Consider the following 16,318-nt stretch of genomic DNA (forward strand, 5'->3'; position numbering starts at 1 on the left):
CGCTCTCAGGGAATGTGTCGTGCCGTGCAGGGAGCACTCTCAGGGAATGTGTCGTGCCATGCAGGGAGCAGGGAACGCTCTCAGGGAATGTGTCGTGCCATGCAGGGAGCGCTCTCAGGGAATGTGTCATGCAGTGCAGGGAACGCTCTCAGGGAATGTGTCATGCAGTGCAGGGAACGCTCTCGGCCAGGGAATGTGTCATGCAGCGCAGGGAGCGCTCTCAGGGAATGTGTCGTGCCGTGCAGGGAGCAGGGAGCGCTCTCAGGGAATGTGTCGTGCCATGCAGGGAGCAGGGAACGCTCTCAGGGAATGTGTCGTGCCGTGCAGGGAGCAGGGAACGCTCTCAGGGAATGTGTCGTGCCGTGCAGGGAGCAGGGAACGCTCTCAGGGAATGTGTCGTGCCGTGCAGGGAGCAGGGAACGCTCTCAGGGAATGTGTCATGCCATGCAGGGAGCGCTCTCAGGGAATGGGTCGTGCCGTGCAGGGAGCAGGGAACGCTCTCAGGGAATGTGTCATGCCATGCAGGGAGCAGGGAGCGCTCTCAGGGAATGTGTCGTGCCGTGCAGGGAGCAGGGAACGCTCTCAGGGAATGTGTCGTGCCATGCAGGGAGCAGGGAACGCTCTCAGGGAATGTGTCGTGCCGTGCAGGGAGCAGGGAACGCTCTCAGGGAATGTGTCATGCAGTGCAGGGAGCAGGGAACGCTCTCAGGGAATGTGTCGTGCCGTGCAGGGAGCAGGGAACGCTCTCAGGGAATGTGTCATGCAGTGCAGGGAGCAGGGAACGCTCTCAGGGAATGTGTCATGCAGTGCAGGGAGCAGGGAACGCTCTCAGGGAATGTGTCGTGCCGTGCAGGGAGCAGGGAACGCTCTCAGGGAATGTGTCGTGCCGTGCAGGGAGCAGGGAACGCTCTCAGGGAATGTGTCGTGCCGTGCAGGGAGCAGGGAACGCTCTCAGGGAATGTGTCGTGCCGTGCAGGGAGCAGGGAACGCTCTCAGGGAATGTGTCATGCAGTGCAGGGAGCAGTGAATCCTAATGATGGGTGAAAACTAAAGCTGTATTTGTACTACAGAACCGCTTCTTGAACCTTTACTTATATTGCAGATTTGCCAACTATTGGCTAGCCATTGAGGCAAATCTGGTTAATGGCTCAACAGTTAATCTACAGCTACATGCTGATTATTTAACTGTCCTACATATCCCAGTTAGAAGCAATATTTATTTATGCAAATTCATCATTCAACATCAGACACATTTTCTTTGTGCCAAGTAACCTTTGGTATTGCCATCCAGTAGACATTTTGTTCAAACCGAAAAGCTGAAAGGATTTGCAACGTACCAAAGTCCAGCCAATGTTTTCAATTTAAAGGATACAGAACTGCTTCTGCTAACCACAACCATTACCGTAAACCAACAGCAGAGGGCAACAAGGCAGAACCTACAGCACCAACAGCACAAAATCCAAACTGTTTTTTTGAACCATTTTCACAATGCTATACAAATATAACAGATCCAATAAAAGCAGCTACTTGCTGCAATAAAACATTCATTCTGAATTCAGGTTACATTCCACAACAGAAACCAACTCAGTAAAACAAACTTGTTCTCTTCTGCCCCAATAGGACAGTTCAGTAGAGATGATGTCGTCTCATATTTGGGCCTACCGCAAAGCTTATCTTCAAATTTTTACTGTTCTTGGAAATGCTTAGGTCAGGAGTATCCAAATGCTTTTGTTTCCGCAGACCACATTACAATACAAAACAAACTTCAAGGAATACATAGATAAGCACGCCTTTCCACCTCCACCGCCCCCCCCCAGCGGCAAATTAAAAACTGTATAATTTAAAACACTTCCCATAAGTCCGAGTTAAAAATAATTGCATACAAGAGCATTCTCCCCCCAACTTGTATAATAACTGTTACTGCACTTCCAAATCATTTGAAGCCGAGAAGTTTCTGAGAAGTGAATAGTTACAGTCCTTAAATAAGGTTACAAACTAACTGTTTGAATTTGGCACTATTATTTGAATTTGCTATTGTGTTTCAGCCGCAGACTGCAGCACTGTGTCAATGGGCTTTGCACATGCCGTAGAGTCTGCGGTTTGAGCACTTCTAGTTTAGCTAGTTTTCACCTTTACAAATGCTTAATATTCAGCGCAAATTACAACTACAACTTAGTGTAGAACAATGAGTGGCACACAGCTATGAGTTTTGCAGTCAATTGTAAAATGTCAACCACTTTCAATCACAAGAAAACATCCATGCCAGCCGACAGCAGGACCTGTGTAACATCCCGCCTTGAGCTGACCAGTGGCAGGCAACATTAGTGCCACATAGGTAATGACCATCTCCAAAGAAGGGACACCCCAGACAGTGCCTTTGACCGTTGCCAAGTGCCCCATCAACATCATGGGGGTCACCAATGACCAGAAGTTAAACTGAACAAGCTACATCAAGACCAAGGCTATAATAAGCAAGGCAGAGGCTGGGGACTGAGTACCTCACACCGAGTTCCAGCACCACAGCTACAATTACAGAGCTCAGAGTAAATGCTCACTCTCTATTTTGGGGAGGGGTATATTTTAGATTGCACAACAGTGTAAGCAGAGGCAACTGTTACAAGGACAGGACAGAATTAGCCCGAGTAGGTTAATAGCAAAATACTGCGGATGCTGGAAATCTGAAACAGCAGAAAAGGCTGGAAACACTCAGCAGGCCAGGCAGCAGCCGTGGAGAGAGGCCTGAAACGTTGACTATTTCGCTCTCCACGGATGCTGCCTGGCCTGCTGAGTGTTTCCAGCATTTTCAGTTGTTTTGGCCCGAGTAGGTGTTGAGTGAAAATTGCTACCAAAAGAACCAAAGGCAACATCAGAAAACACTTTTTTACGCAGAGTGTGGTTAAGATCTGGAATGCACTGCTTGAAAGGGTGGTGGAGGCAGATTCAATCACGGCTTTCAAAAGGGAGTTGGATAAGTATCTGAAGGAAAGAAATTTGCAGGGCTATGGGGAAAGGGCAGAGGGGAGTGGGGCTCGCTGAGGTACTCTTGCAGAAAGCTGGCACAGGCTTAACAGGCTGAATGGCCTTCTTCCATGCTGTAACCATTCTATGATTCCAAGAGGTTTTCAGCAGTCTGTAATCAATGAATGTGTTAAAGGCTAAAAGATGCTATTTGCAGGATCAGCTGACAAACTATAAAAACTTAGAATCGTTGCACTTCCTCTATGGTAAGTATATCCTTCCTTGGGTAAGGAGACCAAAACTGTACACAATACTCCAGCTGTGGTCTCACCAGGGCCCTATATAATTGCAGTAAGATGTCTTTACTCTTATACTCAAATCCTCTTGTAATAAAGGCCAACATACCATTTGCTTTCCTAATTGCTTGCTGTACCTACATGTTAACTTTGTGATTCGTGTACAAGAACACCCAGGTCCCTCTGAACACCAACTTTTCCCAATCTTTCACCATTTATACTCTGTTTTTCTATTTTTCTTACCAAAGTGGATAACTTCACATTTCGCCACATTATATTCCATTTGCCATGTTCTTGCTCACTCACTTAGCCTGTCTATATCCCCTTGAAGTCTCTTTGCATCCTCCTCACAACTTACATTCCCACCCAGCTTTGTATCATCAGCAAACTTGGATATATTACATTTAGTCCCCAACATGCTTAAATAATAGTGGGACGGGGTAGGAACTTAGTGACACATTATCCTTTCAGTTTTCAAGCCTGAGTACAAATTCAGTCCAGAGTGATGAAGTGTCTCCTGTTGGGTCCGACTGGAAATGAGCCGAGGCTGTCTCAGCCCAACTCAGTGGATGTGGACCCACAGCACTGCCCCTGATTTGGCACGAATTGCAATCTCATTGAGAAGCCACATGGATGGAGTGTGGGGAATCTGGACAGGTTCAGTAAGCGATGCTCTTCTAGAATTGGGGTGAGGAAAATTGTGGGCATCTATCCCATGGGAGTAGTTGATGCAGAGATCGGATGCCCAAAATGGGACTATGTTCCATTTGTCAGCATCAATATCCATCACTTATGAGTTTTATGCTCAATAAAGAGACTTAAGAAGCTGAGCTCTGCAGTAACGTCCCACAAACCAAACTTCACTCAGGAAAACTACTCAGCTGAGCATTACACAACTCAAACTACAGTGACGATGAGTTTATATAGAACATGCCAAATGTATGTTCGACTACCGCAACCAGTTCTCTCCCCCACCCACCTCCCCCCTCCCCCAATCTCCTCCCCCTCCCCCCAATCCCTCCCCAATCTCCTCCCCCTCCCCCCAATCCCTCCCCAATCTCCTCCCCCTCCCCCCAATCCCTCCCCAATCTCCTCCCCCTCCCCCCAATCTCCTCCCCCTCCCCCCAATCTCCTCCCCCTCCCCCCAATCCCTCCCCAATCTCCTCCCCCTCCCCCCAATCTCCTCTCCCTTCTCGCCTGTAGGCATGGAGTGTTGCTGCTGGAAGATTCCACAGGTCGAATCAGCCAGGCAGCATCTCACCCAGGCGAGGATTTGAGAGAATCTAAACTGTAGGAATCAGCTACTTTATCAGAAGGTACATCACAACCAATCCCAATCCATTCTTACTATCTAGCAGGGGTCGCGAGATCGCAATCAGGTGTGGGAGCGCGACTGATCTTCCTCTCCTTGGCTGAAGGTACTGAGGCCAATTGAAGCATACCTCTGCTCCCTTGGTTAAGATCAGCTTAGGGACCCCACCCTTAACCCACCTGGTCTGGCCCGGTTAGCTCAGTTACACATGAGGCAGCTGAGCTCCATATCCGTCTGTTTTACTGATGAGATTACACTTGTTCCCAATCTAATTATTATTGAAAGTCTAGTGTATGGAACACACTTGCTGCCCAACTTCCTGCGTCACAACTTTGAGTAATGTTATTTGCATCAACATTTACAATGGACAGATACTAGAGTAATATTTAAAATGGATAAGTATTTAAAAATAAATATAAAAAAAGACTCCTGCGCTGTAATTTGTGGTTTCTGTGGCATCTGTCTATGTAAAGTTTTATAATGGCAATTGCTTGTGTAAACACTGACCTTCACAAGGTAGTTGTAGGTTTCCTACCGTGGAGTCTCCATTTCCACCCACCAGCTGTCACTCCCCGCCCCGCCCCCACAACTTTGGTTCTCCCTACAAATGCTGTCGTTAAGTTTCACCGCCACCCACAGGTCTGTTTCGAATTCCATCCTTTTCCCCGGACCTCTGCATGGACCCTTTTTGTTCTGACCATGATTTCTCCAGCTTCCCCACTGTTCCTTGGGCTCAGCCAGCTCCCATCCCAGCTCCTCTCATGCTCCCCCCCTCACCCTTGCCTTCATGTAAACACGAGTTGCGAGGCTGTAGTCAAGGCACCACATCCTGGTGCCTGCCTGGTTAAATCGGTGCTGCAGCTTGTCATGTGATCATCTGCACTGTAATTTTCCCATATTCAGTTTTTACTGAAATGTTCTGTATGTTCTGTTGATTTATTTGGACCATTCACTTGACATGTCCAGGCCTGGCTCAGTCCCATCCCTTGCCCTGGCCCACTCTCCCTAGTCCCAACTCCTCCTGGCCTCCCTCCTGCCCACCAACCTTTCCAGCTGCCCCAACTTTTCTTGTCGGATACCACAGCCATATCCCTCTGCTCCTTGCTGAACTAGTAAGCAATCCAATTCCCTTTAGGGTGCTTCACAAGTATGCCAATTCCAGGTAAAACTCCCTTTTAAGTTGTGCAATTTAAACAACTAACTTAAAAAAAGAGCAACAGAAGTCTCTTTGAAGTTATGAAAGATCAAGATTAACTTTTTCCTGTTAAAACATATTAGATGAAGAAAATTAGTTTATAACTTACATTCGTGGAATTTATTACATTTTGGAGGAAACATTGTGCAGTCATGTATTTTTATTTGATATGCATTGTAATATGTCCATCCAAAAAAGCCAAGAGTAAAAATATTCCATTGATGTTTTTTTCCCCAGTAAAACTTCTTTCTGTGCAGTCGTTACAGGTGCAGAGACACAAGCCGCTCCAATATATCTGTTAAACCCTAAATATGCAGCTCACACCCCAGATTTTTCCATCATGTGGAATTATTTTACACACTTGCTACAAAATGCAATATACTGTGGAATTAACAACTTACTTTTATATCGAATCAAATAATGATACAGCACAGGAGGCAGCCATTCGGCCCATCGTGCCTGTGCATAGTAAAACGTCCGAAGGCGCTTCACAGGAGCATCAACAAAAAATTAACACCGAACCAGAGAGAGATATTAGGACAGAAGATCAAAATCTTGGTCAAAGAGGTAGGTTTTAAGGAGCATCTTTAAAAGGAGTGAGAGGCAGAGGGAGGGAATTCCAAAACTTAGGACCTAGACAGCTGAAAGCACGTCCACCAATGGTGGGGGCGATAGAAATTGGGGATGCGCAAGAGGCCAGAAATCTTAGAGGGTTGTTGGGCTGGAGAAGGTTACAGGAGATAGTGAGGGGAGAGGCCATGGATGAATTTGACCGCAAGGATGCGAATTTTAAAATCAAGGATTTGCCAGACCGGGATCAAAGTAAGTCGGTGAGCACGGAGGCGATGGGTGAACGGGACTTGGTGCGAGTTGGGACATGGGCAGTGAGCACGGAGGCGATGGGTGAACGAGACTTGGTGCGAGTTGGGACACGGGCAGTGAGCACGGAGGCGATGGGTGAACGAGACTTGGTGCGAGTTGGGACACGGGCAGTGAGCACGGAGGCGATGGGTGAACGGGACTTGGTGCGAGTTGGGACACGGGCAGTGAGCACGGAGGCAATGGGTGAACGGGACCTGGTGCGAGTTGGGACACGGGCAGTGAGCACGGAGGCAATGGGTGAACGAGACTTGGTGCGAGTTGGGACACGGGCAGTGAGCACGGAGGCAATGGGTGAACGAGACTTGGTGCGAGTTGGGACACGGGCAGTGAGCACAGGGGTGATGGGTGAACGGGACTTGGTGAGAGTTGGGATATGGGGAGCCAAGTTTTGGATGAGCTGAAGTTTATGGAGAGTGGAAGGCCAGCCAGGAGAGCTTTGGAATGCATATTAGTCAGTGAATTAACTGCAACTAAATTACAACACACAACAGTAAAATCTGTACACCTTTCACTACCAGAAATCAGGTTCATTGTTTCCTTTGTGAAGAGCTGGATAGTATCCATCTAATAGAATATGATTTTCTTCACAATGGAGTAATTCTTCTTACAATACACAAATAACCACAATACTGCTGATACTAAAATCTGAAAATTCCAAAGTAAAAGATCAGTCTTTTAGCCCAATTCAATTAGATTATGGCACGTATTTATCTCAATACAGGGAAATATGTTGCAGTATTCTACTCTCCCTCTTGCTTAATGCTACAAATGGGAATCCCTCCCATGTTCTTTGCCCTGTTGTGCTATTACCCTTTACAGACATTGACTTGCTCCATGCAGTCATTATAAAGCCAGCACCACCACAAGAGCGTGAGAATTTTGAAGAATGGGGAAAGGCCATTAGGCCCAACAAGCCCGTCTCTTTATCTAAAAATACATCTATTTGTCTCATGAATCTATTGATGTTATTCCTGGTAACTTATTTCACAACTCCATTACCCGTGGGTGAAAAGAAATCATCCGACTTTCCTTCTTACCCCAGACTAATGTTTTCCACCTGGTATTTGAACCCTTAACCTGTCAACAATTTGCCTCGTTCAATCTCGAATTTTCAATTAGATCACTTCAATGTTTCCTCTCTTCTAACTTAATTCTGGTGCATGGTGTAAAGCAAACATGTTGAAATTGCAAATAGATAATGGCAATAAAAGAGAGTTAAATGCGGCTCTGTCGAGAAAGGAATTCAGTTACAATGTTAAAATGTAGAACAATACCGTGTAGTTTAACGAGGGATCACTGATCATGGAGTTTGCATATTATTTTAGAACACTACAATAGTGTGACCTTGCTGTTTCCCACCTTTATGACCAAGACTGGAAGATTTCTGTGTCCAGACCCACTCACCGCTGCATGCAGTGCGTTAATTCCATCTCACCCAACAGCTGGGCTCAATCTCCCCCATCTCTTCCTGTACCCCAGCAGAATCACTGAACAGCCAAGTGTGTCTGCAACCTGCTCCAGCTGCATCAATGCTTCCCTATTCCAGAACTCAACATTCTGCCTGTATGCTAGTTGCAGAGGTACGGGAAGCTGAGAAGTAACCTATCCATTCCAGCCAGTACTGCCGAGGCCACCCGGATGGCCTGAGGGCGCTCCGCTTCTTCCTTGAACAGAGGCCCGACCAGTCCCCATCCACCACCACCCTCCTCCGCCTGGCTGAACTTGTTCTCACATTGAACAACTTCTCCTTTAACTCCACTCATTTCCTCCAAATCAAAGGTGTTGCCATGGGTACCCGCATGGGTCCTAGCTATGCCTGCCTTTTCGTGGGCTATGTGGAACAATCTTTGTTCCAGTCCTACTCGGGTCCCCTCCCTCACCTCTTTTTCCGATACATTGATGACTGTATCGGTGCCGTTTCCTGCTCTCGCCCCGAACTTGACAATTTCATTCACTTTGCCTCCAATTTCCACCCTTCCCTCACCTTCACATGGTCCATCTCGGACTCTTCCCTTCCCTTCCTCGACTTCTCCGTCTCCATCTCTGGGGATAGGTTATCGACCAATATTTACTACAAGCCCACTGACTCCCACAGCTACCTGGACTACACTTCCTCCCACCCCGCTTCCTGTAAGGACTCTATTCCATTCTCCCAGTTTCTCTGCCTCCGCCGTATCTGCTCCGACGACGCCACCTTCCACACCAGTGCTTCAGACATGTCTTCCTTTTTCCGCAACCGAGGATTCCCCTCTACTGTGGTTGACACTGCCCTCGACCGTGTCAGTTCTATCTCCCGCACTTCTGCCCTCACCCCTGCCCCTCCCTCCCGGAACCACGATAGGGTTCCCCTTGTCCTCACCTTTCACCCCACCAGCCTCCACATTCAACGGATCATCCTCCGGCATTTCCGTTACCTCCAAAGTGATCCCACCACCAAATGTATCTTCCCCTCCCCTCCCCTTTCAGCATTCCGCAGGGACCGCTCCCTCCGAGACACCCTAGTCCACTCCTCTATCACCCCAAACAGCCCTTCCTCTTCGCCTGGCACCTTCCCGTGCAAGCGGAGGAGATGTAACACCTGCCCCTATACCTCCCCCCTTCCCACTGTCCAGGGCCCCAAACACCCCTTCCAGGTGAAACAGCGATTTACTTGTACTTCTCGCAATCTAGTATACTGTATTCGCTGCTCACGATGCGGTCTCCTCTACATTGGGGAGACCAAACGCAGATTGGGTGACCGCTTTGCGGAACACCTCCGTTCAGTCCGTAAGGGTGACCCCGAGCTTCCGGTCGCCCGTCATTTTAATTCACCGCTCCATTCCCACTCGGACCTCACCGTCCTTGGCCTCTTGTATTGTTCCACGGAAGCTCAACGTAAACTCGAGGAACAGCACCTCATCTTCCGATTAGGCAGTCTGCAGCCTTCCGGACTCAATATCGAGTTCAACAATTTCAGATCATAAGCTCGGCCCCTATTTCATTTTCTCTTGTAATTGTTCCACTCCTTTCCCCCCCCCCCCCCCCCTTTCCTTTTGTTTCTCTCTCACACCTGGCAGCTATCTTTTGCCCTGCCAGTACACTTTACACCTAATCCCAGCCTATTACCATCTCGTCTAGCTTCTAATCTCTTTTACTTCTTTTGTTTCTTTTATTCTTTTGTCCGATCGCAGCCCTGCCTCCGATCTAGTTTCTTTTCTTTCCAGTTTTGAAGAAGGGTCCAACCCGAAACGTCAACTCAAATTTCTCTCCACGGATGTTGCCTGACCTGCTGAGTTTTTCCAGCATTTTCTGTTGTTACTGCCGATCATTCAGCCTGCTTGCACAGCTGGGAGTACACAACCAACCTACCTTTAAAAAAAAAGCTAGACAGAAGTGCAGTTATGGCTGAGAGGACAGCACCGCTGCTACCAGTTTATGTCTCATTCACATAAATAGGAAAAGAAGTACTGAACTACAGCACGTTAATGGAATAGCAGCTCTATTTTGGAGCAGATCTTGGCCCAACACTTAGTGACAAGTCTGAACTAAATTAAAACCTGCCAGTGACTTCATGCCTTGGGAACAAACTGACAGAACCGCAATGCAGAAAAATAACTGTTAGACAGCTCTAAAACAATGGCTGGTACTGGTACGTAGTGGCAAGAGGCTGGATGGCAGTAATGAGATGCAGAACTGAACAACGGAGTCTGCACTGCGACAGGCATTAATTCAGAATAGCGTGACAAGAATGAAGCTGGAGAGGTTCAAGTGTGAAATTGCATTGTGTGAATTCATATTAATGCCCTATTTTACTTATCCAGATAAGGGAGGTGACAATTCATTGGTTTTTTTAAATTAGCATGCTGACTGCACCTAAACATCTGCCCACTAAATATAGCATATTTCATATTGTTAATCTTTAGTTAAGTAGAATCTTGCAGTCCAAATCTTAAAACTGCTGCAAAGCACCATTGAATTCAGTGACAGAACAGAGAATCATGTCCATAATTCCACAGCCATCAAGCTACAGATCTTAAAGCATTCCATTAGTGAAAAAATCCAGGACTGAAGCTGGGAGCTTCTCTGCAAGAGGGAGAACATTGGAAAACACATCATCCGTCACTGCTGTCACAGACCTGCACATTAGTGGAACAGCAATGACAAAGGCCTCCGAGCAGGATATCTGCCCTACCTCAAACTCAAACGGCGTGCTGTATGTTTCTCTGCAAAGCACGTGTATGTTTGGGGGTGGGGTGAGGGTAGGGGTAGGGGGTAAGAGCTGGAGTTGAGCGAGAAAGAGCTCAAGATGGAAAAAAAAATACAACTGTTGAAAAAGTGCAACTTCTATATATTTCCTCAAGGAGAAAAAAGCAGAGAAAGAACTTCTCAGCTCCCCCACAGTTCAACACACCCAGCCAGTCAGTAGCTGTGCCCTACAGATCAGAAAGGTCCGTGGTCCAATCGCCCATCTGTACAGTGAGGCGGACTGGTGCTAGGAGTAGGATAATTGGCCTCAGCACTCAGATAAGGAGGTTGGGGGGGGGGGGGGGGGCGGGCAGAGTTTATGTTCCCTGTCATTATCCAGCAACTCTCTTTCCAAGTGACTAAGTTAGACTAAGACAAGATCCGATTTGGCTCGATCGCACCTTCTCCCTGATGGTCAAATAGCTGGACAACTCTCGGTCAAGATCACAGCTGAATCTGAGTGACCAGTGATTGAGTCAACACTCTCAGGGGAGGAGGAACGGGAAGAAACATGGACAAAGTAGATGTCCTGCAACAAGTCACAGCAGCTTCTGGAGAAGACCCAAGGGGTGGAAATCATCACCAATTATGTCACTTTCAAAGTTCACAGAATCAAGACATTTTCCCTATTGCAGTACTAACCGAAAGTCAAATATGCACAAGGAAGCAATCCAATTTATAAAATGAAACAACAGAAACAGAAACAAGCCTCCTACCATCCTCTCTCTAGTTCCCCAATGGCCAATTTCCTGTCACGTTTTTATTCCACGTTTGGAAGACGGAACTTGCATGTTTTCCAAAGCAAAGCAACACAGCTGGTTCAAGTACACGTGGCAGATTTCTTCCAATCAGACCTTGTCCAGCCATTAAAAGCTAATAAAGCTGTGTGGAACTCAAATATTACGTGACCACGCACAAAAATTCTCAAATTAAATTAAAAATGTCTCCCATCTGCCAGCTGAAAGAATCCTGCATGAAGTGAGTTTAAACCATCTCGAGGGTCCTCAACGGACACAGACACTGCACCAAAATGCCCATCATTTGTAAAGCTCACTCAGAATAGGCATAGGAGGGTTGCTCATGTAAGGTTGGGCTTAAGGCACATTGTTGGAACAGACTACAGGAAAAATTACTCGGCAGTCCCACCTCGAAACTGATGGTGGGAAGGCCGCTGGTGAAGCAGCTTAAGATCAGTGGGCCTAAAACGTTGCCCAGTGGAACTTGTGCAGTAATGTCCTGGGGCCGAGATGGTTGGCCTCCAACAACCACAAGATTTCCATTTCTCAATACAAACCTTGATTAGCATCATTTCACACACATAAAATGTTGGAAATTTCTCTGAACAGGGATTTGACCGTATACATTAATGAAAGGAACAGAAATATCAATGTTGTAGAAATACATTTCTCTACTGTTACCAACTGAGAGATTTTTTTCTGTAATCTACAATAACAATTTGCATTTATATAACTCCTTTAACATAGTAAAACATCCCAAGGCGCTTCACAGGAGCGTAATTAAGCAACATTTGACACCGAGCCACATAAGGAGAAATCAACACAGGTGACCAAAATCTCAGTAAAGAGGTAGGTTTTAAGGATCTTGGTAAAGAGGTAGGTTTTAAGGATCTTGGTAAAGAGGTAGGTTTTAAGGATCGTATCAAAGGAGAGATGGGTAGAGAGGCGGAGAGGTTTAGGGAGGGAATTCCAGAGCTTAAGGCCTAGGCAGCTGAAGGCACGGCTGCCAATGATGAAGTGTTGCGCACAAAGCCAAAATTGAAGGAACGCAGAGATCTCAGAGGGTTGTAGGGCTGGAGGAGGCTACAGAGATAGGGAGGGGCGACTCCATGGAGGGATTTTAAAACAAGGATGTGAATTTTTAAAATCGAGGCGTTACTGGACTGGAAGCCAATGTCGGTCAGCGAGCACGGGGTGATGGGTGAACAGGACTCGGTGCGAGTTAGGACACCGACAACAGAGTTTTGGATGAGCTCAAGTTTACGGAGGGTGCAAGGTGGGAGGCCTTGTCCAGAGGCAACAACGACATGGGTGAGGATTTCAGCAGCGGCGGAGACAGGCAATGTTATGGAGGTGGAAGTTGGCAGTCTTGGTGATGGAGTGGATATGGAGTCGGAAGCCCAGGGTCAAATAGAACGATTGACAAAACTGATACACCACAATACATATATCATAAGGAATAAAAAGCGTCAAGAGCGTATTGAAAGTTAGAATTTGCTCCCTCGGTTTTGACATGGATTTCAGATTGGTCAAACTCTTCTCTTGCAGCTTCACTTAATCCAAACCTCTGAAGTGTGCTACACACAGTCTTGAATACATTCTTATCCATCAGTTATTCGCTGCAGTCTGCATAATGCTCCTGTGTACATTGTATCTCATTGTCTGAGAGTGAAAATACTTGGTGGTTGCTACTTCCACAGTGAAGTGGGCAATGATAGTTAAGTGGCAATATGCCAGCGAGGTTTCCAGTTGCAGAGCTTTTCCTGTACAGTTCTACAACCATCTTGTAGCTGAGATACGCCAATCATCTCTGCACCCTGCCCATTAAACGGAAAGAAAATGGCTGCAAACTTGAGCACATTAGACTACATTAATGCCCATACTTGTTCCTGTGCCTCACTGTGCCCCAGTATTTCAAAGTATAGGACGATTACATTTTTCCTGGAACCCAAACAGTTCACCAGGCAGGAAAAAATGCATCGGTTTCTAGCTTTAATTTTAATAGTCAATTAGTCCTAGAATACTGCATTTTATTTTTGATCCTTTTCCCCATCTCTGCACTGCAATTTGTCAAGTATTAGAATTAATACAGATCTTCAGTTGTATAAAATATCCAAGGACCTCAGACTGTCCTTCAAATTCTCCAGTTGGTGTATGGCAGCTTTTGTGACAACAGATCGATATTCTGCCCTTGCATTATCTTAACCTCTAGTCACAGGAACACAAAGCGAGAGATCGATGGTCCCGGGAGGAGCCTTCAGCTACTGCTGCTGTGTTCAGCACTGGCAACAACAGTCAAAGGGTAACCAATACCTGCTTCAATTCATTCCCCAGGAATGAAAGGGATGGAAGCAGCCAAGCACAGCACATCAATGACTTCCACAGTCAACTCACACTAAATGGATAAATATATAAAAGCAGGCGAGTGAGAGAGAAAGTTTATGAAGGCCAAATGCAAATCACCCAACACATTTTATTAATCTGCAGTATGAAACTGCCAATTAGGACAAGGTCAAGTCCTCTCCCAACTGTCATCAAAAAACAAGATACAACACTTTTAGGGAGAGGATTTCAATAACAAAAACCAACATGTTCTTTATTCTGAAAATCAGACTAGGATACTTTATAAAATTCAGAACTGTACCTTGGCAAATACAGTTACACCTCAGCCTCACCTCCGACTGTTCTAGACCCTTTCCCTCCTTCAAGCACCTCACTCTGTTCCAGTGCCTTCAATCAAAATCCTTGCTGTGTACCGCTCTCCCTAGTACCATGCCAGCTTTCTCACCAAGATATCCCTCCTCCCTTAGCCTCAGCAACCTGACCTTCGCCAGCTTCCCACGCACTCTAGCCTAAGTCCAACAACCTGCAGTTTTTCTCCCATCTCCAAGATCATCTCTTCCAGGAGATCCAACTCCTGCTTCTTGATCTGCTCTCCATTCAAATTCTCCTTCAGGCCCCCAAGCCAATTGATGTTTTAATGCTTTCCTTTCCTCCAGCACCATCCTTTCCTGTTTCAAGGCCGACATCATCCCATCCTTGGTGATGGGGACAATCAGCTTAAAACCACTCTCTTCAACTACTGCCCATCTCTAATCTTGTTCTCTCGTGAAGGACCTTGAACATGCCATCGCCACCCTGCAACATACCTACATCTCCACAAAACTCCCTGTTCAAAACTTTACAGTGCAATTTCCACCCATCTTAACAGCACTGCGATCACTCAGGTCAAAGTCATGAATTACATCCTCAAGAGTGTGACATGGTGCGCTATTCAACCGTGTCATCCTCACCAATCTGTTGCCCAGCTCCGCCTATCCGCCCCTTTCCTCAACCCTATGACTACCTCTGCATTAATCAGACTGATTGTCGAACCTTGCAGCAAAGCAGTTCAAACTTCCTCTAAATGAACATTGGACCAAAACCGTGGTTTTCTGCTCCCTCCGTCAATCTGCTCCCTCCGTCAATCTGCTCCCTTTCCCCAGTTCCACACTCAGGCTAAACCAGACCAAAATAAACATTGGAATCCTGTACAACCCAGACCGGAGATGCAAACTCCACATCCCATCTATAAGCAGGATGCTTACGTCCACCTCCACAATGTGGCCTGCATTTCACCCAACCTCAGGCTCTCTAACACCGAAACCCTGATCCATGCCTTGGTCACCCCTTGGTTTTAATTTTTTTTCTACATCGTTCTTGCTTCCCTTTCATCCTCCACTTTCCATAAACTCCAACTTGCCCAAAACTCAGCCATCCATATCGACAGAACCAAGTCCCATCCATTACCCCTGGCCTCAGTAATCCACAACACATTCAATTTAAACCCTTCCCCACAGTCTCACCACACCCCACCCCACCTCTCCATTCTTGTATCTCTTCCCACATTCTTTGGCCTTTTGTGCACCACCCTCTTTTCCACCAGCGGTGACAAAGCCTTCAGCCACCTTGGCCCTCCACTCAAACGCCCTACCCAAAACCCACTTTTATTCCCAACTTGAAAACCCTTCTCAAAACTTATATTTTTTAAACCAAGCTTTTTGTCACCCTCCCGAATCTCTCCCTCTGTGGTTCAGGGTCAGATCCCTTATTTGTTTCTATTTTTCCTGCCTATTATGCATCACCGCCACCAATGGTAAAACCATCCTCCATGCCTCTGCCCCCTCAAACATGATTTCACTGATGCTTCCCGTGCTGACCTCCCTTCTTTACATAAATTTCAACTTGCCCACAACACACACTTCCTATATTCCATCCAATATTAAATCTTGTAGCCCAGTCCCTAGAAACCTCCATTGGCTCCCAGCCCACCAGCATATCAACTTTAGAAACCTAATTTTTGAATCCTTCCATGGCCTCACTACACCCTAATTCTGCAATCTTCTCCAATCCTACATTCCAGCAGCACCCCATGCTCTTCAAACGCTGGTACACTATGCATCCTTTGCCCTCTCCCCCCTTGCCCCACTCTCTTTGGCAGAGTCTTCACCCTGTACTCTGGAATTCTCAAACCTCTCAACCATGCTACATACATTTTTTTTCCTACCTTCATAACATTGAAACTCACTCTTGGCCTGTCCTTCCCCGATCTGACCTCCTGTAAAGCATCTGTTATGCGGAAGTTGCTCCTCCTTCTTGATCTTACTGTGTAGCAAGAACTTGCACCCGTGCCCCCATCAATGCTGCTCTAAAACTAGCTGCTGGGAAATGCACA

Source organism: Somniosus microcephalus, chromosome 28 (assembly GCF_052327205.1).
Source record: "Somniosus microcephalus isolate GS21.2 chromosome 28, FLI_Smic_1.0, whole genome shotgun sequence".
Taxonomy (NCBI): Eukaryota; Metazoa; Chordata; class Chondrichthyes; order Squaliformes; family Somniosidae; genus Somniosus; species Somniosus microcephalus.